The sequence below is a fragment of the Salmo salar genome, chromosome 04 (assembly GCF_965601325.2).
Source record: "Salmo salar chromosome 04, fSalSal1, whole genome shotgun sequence".
In the NCBI taxonomy this organism is placed as follows: domain Eukaryota; kingdom Metazoa; phylum Chordata; class Actinopteri; order Salmoniformes; family Salmonidae; genus Salmo; species Salmo salar.
Genome location: NC_138294.1, coordinates 84,696,995 through 84,706,606, shown reverse-complemented (window position 1 = coordinate 84,706,606; position 9,612 = coordinate 84,696,995). Strand labels below are relative to the sequence as shown.

Below are 9,612 nucleotides of genomic sequence, written 5' to 3'. Positions count from 1 at the left end.
TCCATAGACCCCTGCCCTCTAGAAGCCCTGCCCTCTAGAAGCTCTATCTGTCCCCTCTCTGTCATAGTGTAACACTGACACACGATAAGACACACAGACATCTCTCTATCTGTCCCCTCTCTGTCATAGTGTAACACTGACACACGATAAGACACACAGACATCTCTCTATCTGTCCCCTCTCTGTCATAGTGTAACACTGACACACGATAAGACACACAGACATCTCTCTATCTGTCCCCTCTCTGTCATAGTGTAACACTGACACACGATAAGACACACAGACATCTCTCTATCTGTCCCCTCTCTGTCATAGTGTAACACTGACACACGATAAGACACACAGACATCTCTCTATCTGTCCCCTCTCTGTCATAGTGTAACACTGACACACGATAAGACACACAGACATCTCTCTATCTGTCCCCTCTCTGTCATAGTGTAACACTGACACACGATAAGACACACAGGCATCTCTCTCTTCAGTGTGACTCTCTATTAACGTCACATCTAGACCTTTATCTCTCTGTCATCTCTTCATCTACTTCCTCTCTCTGCGCTATGTCCTCTTTTCTTTTCCATTACCTAATTTTCTCTTGCCTTCTCTCTCTCTCTCTCTCTTTCTTTTTGGTAAAAGTAGAAGAGTAGTAATGAGTTGCATTTACTGCTTCCTTTCACCAATCAGAGGTCTTTATATTGGGAGGGAGTAATTTTGTCCACCAGCAATTGTGGCCATTTTGGAAAGAGAGAGAAGTGCAGTGAGATCTTTGGTGACCACAGAACCTGGGTTGAACATCTCATCCTAAGGTCCCTGTTACTATCCTGGGCAGGGTCCCTGTTACTATCCTGGGCAGGGTCCCTGTTACTATCCTGGGCAGGGTCCCTGTTACTATCCTGGGCAGGGTCCCTGTTACTATCCTGGGCAGGGTCCCTGTTACTATCCTGGGCAGGGTCCCTGTTACTATCCTGGGCAGGGTCCCTGTTACTATCCTGGGCAGGGTCCCTGTTACTATCCTGGGCAGAGTCCCTGTTACTATCCTGGGCAGAGTCCCTGTTACTATCCTGGGCAGAGTCCCTGTTACTATCCTGGGCAGGGTCCCTGTTACTATCCTGGGCAGGGTCCCTGTTACTATCCTGGGCAGGGTCCCTGTTACTATCCTGGGCAGGGTCCCTGTTACTATCCTGGGCAGGGTCCCTGTTACTATCCTGGGCAGGGTCCCTGTTACTATCCTGGGCAGGGTCCCTGTTACTATCCTGGGCAGAGTCCCTGTTACTATCCTGGGCAGAGTCCCTGTTACTATCCTGGGCAGAGTCCCTGTTACTATCCTGGGCAGGGTCCCTGTTACTATCCTGGGCAGGGTCCCTGTTACTATCCTGGGCAGGGTCCCTGTTACTATCCTGGGCAGGGTCCCTGTTACTATCCTGGGCAGAGTCCCTGTTACTATCCTGGGCAGAGTCCCTGTTACTATCCTGGGCAGAGTCCCTGTTACTATCCTGGGCAGGGTCCCTGTTACTATCCTGGGCAGGGTCCCTGTTACTATCCTGGGCAGGGTCCCTGTTACTATCCTGGGCAGGGTCCCTGTTACTATCCTGGGCAGGGTCCCTGTTACTATCCTGGGCAGGGTCCCTGTTACTATCCTGGGCAGGGTCCCTGTTACTATCCTGGGCAGAGTCCCTGTTACTATCCTGGGCAGGGTCCCTGTTACTATCCTGGGCAGGGTCCCTGTTACTATCCTGGGCAGGGTCCCTGTTACTATCCTGGGCAGGGTCCCTGTTACTATCCTGGGCAGGGTCCCTGTTACTATCCTGGGCAGAGTCCCTGTTACTATCCTGGGCAGGGTCCCTGTTACTATCCTGGGCAGAGTCCCTGTTACTATCCTGGGCAGGGTCCCTGTTACTATCCTGGGCAGGGTCCCTGTTACTATGGTCCCTGTTACTATCCTGGGCAGGGTCCCTGTTACTATCCTGGGCAGGGTCCCTGTTACTATCCTGGGCAGAGTCCCTGTTACTATCCTGGGCAGAGTCCCTGTTACTATCCTGGGCAGAGTCCCTGTTACTATCCTGGGCAGGGTCCCTGTTACTATCCTGGGCAGAGTCCCTGTTACTATCCTGGGCAGAGTCCCTGTTACTATCCTGGGCAGGGTCCCTGTTACTATCCTGGGCATTGGATTCTCCTTAGAGTAGACCAGAGGAAAGACTGTCCCCTACTGGCCGTCCAACAGCCCTTACTGTAGAGTAGACCAGAGGAAAGACTGCCCCCTACTGGCCGTCCAACAGCCCTTACTGTAGAGTAGACCAGAGGAAAGACTGCCCCCTACTGGCCGTCCAACAGCCCTTACTGTAGAGTAGACCAGAGGAAAGACTGCCCCCTACTGGCCGTCCAACAGCCCTTACTGTAGTGTAGACCAGAGGAAAGACTGTCCCCTACTGGCCGTCCAACAGCCCTTACTGTAGAGTAGACCAGAGGAAAGACTGCCCCCTACTGGCCGTCCAACAGCCCTTACTGTAGAGTAGACCAGAGGAAAGACTGTCCCCTACTGGCCGTCCAACAGCCCTTACTGTAGAGTAGACCAGAGGAAAGACTGTCCCCTACTGGCCGTCCAACAGCCCTTACTGTAGAGTAGACCAGAGGAAAGACTGTCCCCTACTGGCCGTCCAACAGCCCTTACTGTAGAGTAGACCAGAGGAAAGACTGCCCCCTACTGGCCGTCCAACAGCCCTTACTGTAGAGTAGACCAGAGGAAAGACTGTCCCCTACTGGCCGTCCAACAGCCCTTACTGTAGAGTAGACCAGAGGAAAGACTGCCCCCTACTGGCCGTCCAACAGCCCTTACTGTAGAGTAGACCAGAGGAAAGACTGTCCCCTACTGGCCGTCCAACAGCCCTTACTGTAGAGTAGACCAGAGGAAAGACTGCCCCCTACTGGCCGTCCAACAGCCCTTACTGTAGAGTAGACCAGAGGAAAGACTGTCCCCTACTGGCTGTCCAACAGCCCTTACTGTAGAGTAGACCAGAGGAAAGACTGTCCCCTACTGGCCGTCCAACAGCCCTTACTGTAGAGTAGACCAGAGGAAAGACTGTCCCCTACTGGCCGTCCAACAGCCCTTACTGTAGAGTAGACCAGAGGAAAGACTGCCCCTACTGGCCGTCCAACAGCCCTTACTGTAGAGTAGACCAGAGGAAAGACTGTCCCCTACTGGCCGTCCAACAGCCCTTACTGTAGAGTAGACCAGAGGAAAGACTGTCCCCTACTGGCCGTCCAACAGCCCTTACTGTAGAGTAGACCAGAGGAAAGACTGTCCCCTACTGGCCGTCCAACAGCCCTTACTGTAGAGTAGACCAGAGGAAAGACTGTCCCCTACTGGCCGTCCAACAGCCCTTACTGTAGAGTAGACCAGAGGAAAGACTGCCCCCTACTGGCCGTCCAACAGCCCTTACTGTAGAGTAGACCAGAGGAAAGACTGCCCCCTACTGGCCGTCCAACAGCCCTTACTGTAGAGTAGACCAGAGGAAAGACTGTCCCCTACTGGCCGTCCAACAGCCCTTACTGTAGAGTAGACCAGAGGAAAGACTGTCCCCTACTGGCCGTCCAACAGCCCTTACTGTAGAGTAGACCAGAGGAAAGACTGCCCCCTACTGGCCGTCCAACAGCCCTTACTGTAGAGTAGACCAGAGGAAAGACTGTCCCCTACTGGCCGTCCAACAGCCCTTACTGTAGAGTAGACCAGAGGAAAGACTGTCCCCTACTGGCCGTCCAACAGCCCTTACTGTAGAGTAGACCAGAGGAAAGACTGTCCCTACTGGCCGTCCAACAGCCCTTACTGTAGAGTAGACCAGAGGAAAGACTGTCCCCTACTGGCCGTCCAACAGCCCTTACTGTAGAGTAGACCAGAGGAAAGACTGCCCCCTACTGGCCGTCCAACAGCCCTTACTGTAGAGTAGACCAGAGGAAAGACTGTCCCCTACTGGCCGTCCAACAGCCCTTACTGTAGAGTAGACCAGAGGAAAGACTGTCCCCTACTGGCCGTCCAACAGCCCTTACTGTAGAGTAGACCAGAGGAAAGACTGTCCCCTACTGGCCGTCCAACAGCCCTTACTGTAGAGTAGACCAGAGGAAAGACTGTCCCCTACTGGCCGTCCAACAGCCCTTACTGTAGAGTAGACCAGAGGAAAGACTGTCCCCTACTGGCCGTCCAACAGCCCTTACTGTAGAGTAGACCAGAGGAAAGACTGTCCCCTACTGGCCGTCCAACAGCCCTTACTGTAGAGTAGACCAGAGGAAAGACTGTCCCCTACTGGCCGTCCAACAGCCCTTACTGTAGAGTAGACCAGAGGAAAGACTGTCCCCTACTGGCCGTCCAACAGCCCTTACTGTAGAGTAGACCAGAGGAAAGACTGTCCCCTACTGGCCGTCCAACAGCCCTTACTGTAGAGTAGACCAGAGGAAAGACTGTCCCCTACTGGCCGTCCAACAGCCCTTACTGTAGAGTAGACCAGAGGAAAGACTGCCCCCTACTGGCCGTCCAACAGCCCTTACTGTAGAGTAGACCAGAGGAAAGACTGCCCCCTACTGGCCGTCCAACAGCCCTTACTGTAGAGTAGACCAGAGGAAAGACTGCCCCCTACTGGCCGTCCAACAGCCCTTACTGTAGAGTAGACCAGAGGAAAGACTGCCCCCTACTGGCCGTCCAACAGCCCTTACTGTAGAGTAGACCAGAGGAAAGACTGTCCCCTACTGGCCGTCCAACAGCCCTTACTGTAGAGTAGACCAGAGGAAAGACTGTCCCCTACTGGCCGTCCAACAGCCCTTACTGTAGAGTAGACCAGAGGAAAGACTGTCCCCTACTGGCCGTCCAACAGCCCTTACTGTAGAGTAGACCAGAGGAAAGACTGTCCCCTACTGGCCGTCCAACAGCCCTTACTGTAGAGTAGACCAGAGGAAAGACTGTCCCCTACTGGCCCAACCTGTTTATCTTCACAGGCGGTCTCTCGACAGGACCCAACCTGTTTATCTTCACAGGCGGTCTCTCGACCGGACCCAACCTGTTTATCTTCACAGGCGGTCTCTCGACCGGACCCAACCTGTTTATCTTCACAGGCGGTCTCTCGACCGGACCCAACCTGTTTATCTTCACAGGCGGTCTCTCGACCGGACCCAACCTGTTTATCTTCACAGGCGGTCTCTCGACCGGACCCAACCTGTTTATCTTCACAGGCGGTCTCTCGACCGGACCCAACCTGTTTATCTTCACAGGCGGTCTCTCGACCGGACCCAACCTGTTTATCTTCACAGGCGGTCTCTCGACCGGACCCAACCTGTTTATCTTCACAGGCGGTCTCTCGACCGGACCCAACCTGTTTATCTTCACAGGCGGTCTCTCGACCGGACCCAACCTGTTTATCTTCACAGACAGCGTCCCTAACTAATGACAGGAACACAGGTCCCTGGCCGTGTGGTTGGAATAATGTTGGTGAATGTATTCCCTTTCTAGATGGATGACTTTACTGCTGAGAGGCAGAATATCACCAATGTTTCCTGGTGTATCTGTGGAGCTGCCTTAATGCGCACCACACACACACACACACACACACTCCTCTTCATAAAGTTGAAAACACTGGCTGCACATTGCCTCTTCTTTATGTCATGATATATCACCAGTAGTGTAATATGGTTATCACACAGTATTCCTGTTTCAAAGTTGTACAGCAGCTTTTAGATCGTGTCTGGGAAGCTCTCAGCAAGGTTACCTACGCTACCTGAGTGCCTGCTTCAGAAAATGGATTTGGCCAAGAGGTATTGTAACCCTCCTCTCCAGAGCCCGTTCTCTCCCACAGTCGCTCCATTGTGCACTGAGACATCCTTATCTCCCCCGCCAATCGGTGGCCATTTTGGCTCAGACAGGGTGTCACTGGTTTGGTGTAAATCAAAAATGTGTATATCCCCTTGTCCAGATTAGCTGGGTTGGGTGCTGAGACCTGCTGTCAGTGTCTCTTGAGAGAGCAGAGGTAAACCCCTTCTATTACACAGCATTCACTGGCAGACAGACAGTTTCATCGACAGGGCTGTAGTGGAGCAGGTTGAGAGCTTCAAGTTCCTTGGTGTCCACATCAACAACAAACTATTATGGTCCAAGCACACCAAGATAGTTGTGAAGAGGGCACGACAAAACCTATTCCCCCTAAGGAGACTGCCCCCCCCTCTTTTACGCTGCTGCTACTCTGTTATTATCAATGTAAAGTCACTTTAATAACTCTACCTACATGTTCATTTTACCTCAATTACCTCGACTGTTATTATCATGTTATTATCATGTTATTATTATCACTTTAATAACTCTACCTACATGTTCATTTTACCTCAATTACCTCGACTGGTATCCCTGTATAAAGCCTCGCTATTGTTATTTTACTGCTGCTCTTTAATTATTTGTAAAAAAAAATCTGGGTGGTAGGTAGTCTAGTGGTTAGACCATAGGGGTGGTAGGTAGCCTAGTGGTTAGAGTGTAGGGGTGGTAGGTAGTCTAGTGGTTAGAGTGTAGGGGGGGCAGGTAGTCTAGTGGTTAGAGTGTAGGGGTGGTAGGTAGTCTAGTGGTTAGAGTGTAGGGGTGGTAGGTAGTCTAGTGGTTAGAGTGTAGGGGTGGTAGGTAGTCTAGTGGTTAGAGTGTTGGGGCAGCAGGTAGCCTAGTGGTTAGAGTGTAGGGGTGGTAGGTAGTCTAGTGGTTAGAGTGTTGGGGCAGCAGGTAGCCTAGTGGTTAGAGTGTAGGGGTGGTAGGTAGTCTAGTGGTTAGAGTGTAGGGGTGGTAGGTAGTCTAGTGGTTAGAGTGTAGGGGTGGTAGGTAGTCTAGTGGTTAGAGTGTAGGGGTGGTAGGTAGTCTAGTGGTTAGAGTGTAGGGGTGGTAGGTAGTCTAGTGGTTAGAGTGTAGGGGGGGTAGGTAGCCTAGTGGTTAGAGTGTAGGGGGGTAGGTAGTCTAGTGGTTAGAGTGTAGGGGGGGTAGGTAGTCTAGTGGTTAGAGTGTAGGGGGGGCAGGTAGCCTAGTGGTTAGAGTGTAGGGGCGGTAGGTAGCCTAGTGGTTAGAGTGTAGGGGTGGTAGGTAGCCTAGTGGTTAGAGTGTAGGGGCGGTAGGTAGCCTAGTGGTTAGAGTGTAGGGTTGTAGGTAGCCTAGTGGTTAGAGTGTAGGGGCGGTAGGTAGCCTAGTGGTTAGAGTGTAGGGGCGGTAGGTAGTCTAGTGGTTAGAGTGTAGGGGTGGTAGGTAGCCTAGTGGTTAGAGTGTAGGGTTGTAGGTAGCCTAGTGGTTAGAGTGTAGGGGCGGTAGGTAGCCTAGTGGTTAGACCATAGGGGTGGTAGGTAGCCTAGTGGTTAGAGTGTAGGGGCGGTAGGTAGCCTAGTGGTTAGACCATAGGGGTGGTAGGTAGCCTAGTGGTTAGAGTGTAGGGTTGTAGGTAGTCTAGTGGTTAGACCATAGGGGTGGTAGGTAGCCTAGTGGTTAGAGTGTAGGGGGGGCAGGTAACCTAGTGGTTAGAGTGTAGGGGGGGCAGGTAGTCTAGTGGTTAGAGTGTAGGGGGGGTAGGTAGTCTAGTGGTTAGAGTGTAGGGGGGGCAGGTAGTCTAGTGGTTAGAGTGTAGGGGGGGTTGGTAGTCTAGTGGTTAGAGTGTAGGGGGGGTAGGTAGCCTAGTGGTTAGAGTGTAGGGTTGTAGGTAGCCTAGTGGTTAGAGTGTAGGGGTGGTAGGTAGCCTAGTGGTTAGAGTGTAGGGTTGTAGGTAGCCTAGTGGTTAGAGTGTAGGGGGGGCAGGTAGCCTAGTGGTTAGAGTGTAGGGGTGGTAGGTAGTCTAGTGGTTAGAGTGTAGGGGGGGCAGGTAGTTTAGTGGTTAGAGTGTAGGGGTGGTAGGTAGTCTAGTGGTTAGAGTGTAGGGGTGGCAGGTAGCCTAGTGGTTAGAGTGTAGGGGTGGCAGGTAGCCTAGTGGTTAGAGTGTAGGGGGGGTAGGTAGCCTAGTGGTTAGAGTGTAGGGGGGGCAGGTAGCCTAGTGGTTAGAGTGTAGGGGGGGTTGGTAGTCTAGTGGTTAGAGTGTAGGGTTGTAGGTAGCCTAGTGGTTAGAGTGTAGGGTTGTAGGTAGCCTAGTGGTTAGAGTGTAGGGGTGGTAGGTAGCCTAGTGGTTAGACCATAGGGGTGGTAGGTAGTCTAGTGGTTAGAGTGTAGGGGTGGTAGGTAGCCTAGTGGTTAGAGTGTAGGGTTGTAGGTAGTCTAGTGGTTAGACCATAGGGGTGGTAGGTAGTCTAGTGGTTAGAGTGTAGGGGTGGTAGGTAGCCTAGTGGTTAGAGTGTAGGGTTGTAGGTAGTCTAGTGGTTAGACCATAGGGGTGGTAGGTAGCCTAGTGGTTAGAGTGTAGGGGAGGCAGGTAGTCTAGTGGTTAGAGTGTAGGGGGGGCAGGTAGTCTAGTGGTTAGAGTGTAGGGGTGGTAGGTAGCCTAGTGGTTAGAGTGTAGGGGGGGTAGGTAGTCTAGTGGTTAGAGTGTAGGGGGGGCAGGTAACCTAGTGGTTAGAGTGTAGGGGGGGCAGGTAGTCTAGTGGTTAGAGTGTAGGGGGGGTAGGTAGTCTAGTGGTTAGAGTGTAGGGGGGGCAGGTAGTCTAGTGGTTAGAGTGTAGGGGGGGCAGGTAGTCTAGTGGTTAGAGTGTAGGGGGGTAGGTAGTCTAGTGGTTAGAGTGTAGGGGGGGTTGGTAGTCTAGTGGTTAGAGCGTGGGGGGGCAGGTAGCCTAGTGGTTAGAGTGTAGGGGGGGTAGGTAGCCTAATGGTTAGAGTGTAGGGGTGGTAGGTAGTCTAGTGGTTAGAGCGTAGGGGTGGCAGGTAGCCTAGTGGTTAGAGTGTAGGGGCGGCAGGTAGTCTAGTGGTTAGAGTGTAGGGGGGTAGGTAGTCTAGTGGTTAGAGTGTAGGGGGGGTAGGTAGCCTAGTGGTTAGAGTGTAGGGGGGGCAGGTAGCCTAGTGGTTAGAGTGTATGGGGTGGTAGGTAATCTAGTGGTTAGAGTGTAGGGGGGGTAGGTAGCCTAGTGGTTAGAGTGTAGGGGAGGCAGGTAGTCTAGTGGTTAGAGTGTAGGGGCGGCAGGTAGTCTAGTGGTTAGAGTGTAGGGGGGGTAGGTAGCCTAGTGGTTAGAGTGTAGGGGAGGCAGGTAGCCTAGTGGTTAGAGTGAAGGGGGGGAAGGTAATCTAGTGGTTAGAGTGTAGGGGTGGTAGGTAGTCTAGTGGTTAGAGCATAGGGGTGGTAGGTAATCTAGTGGTTAGAGTGTAGGTAATCTAGTGGTTAGAGCATAGGGGTGGTAGGTAGTCTAGTGGTTAGAGCATAGGGGTGGTAGGTAATCTAGTGGTTAGAGCATAGGGGTGGTAGGTAGTCTAGTGGTTAGAGCATAGGGGTGGTAGGTTGGTAGGTAGTCTAGTGGTTAGAGCATAGGGGTGGTAGGTAATCTAGTGGTTAGAGTGTAGTAATCTAGTGGTTAGAGCGTTGGGCCAAATCCCCAAGCTGACAAGGTAAAAATCTGTCCTTCTGCCCCTGAACAAGGCAGTTAACCCACTGTTCCCTGGCTGTCATTATAAATAAGAATTTGTTCTTAACTGACTTGCCTGGT

General features: G+C 52.3%; 1 protein-coding gene across 1 annotated transcript in view; it reads left to right on the top strand.

Annotated features, from left to right (window-relative positions):
• LOC106603937 (ubiquitin domain-containing protein 2) overlaps window positions 1-9,612 on the top strand; it is a 73,710-nt gene that overhangs the window by 41,402 nt on the left and 22,696 nt on the right. The gene's annotated exons all lie outside the window — the stretch shown is intronic.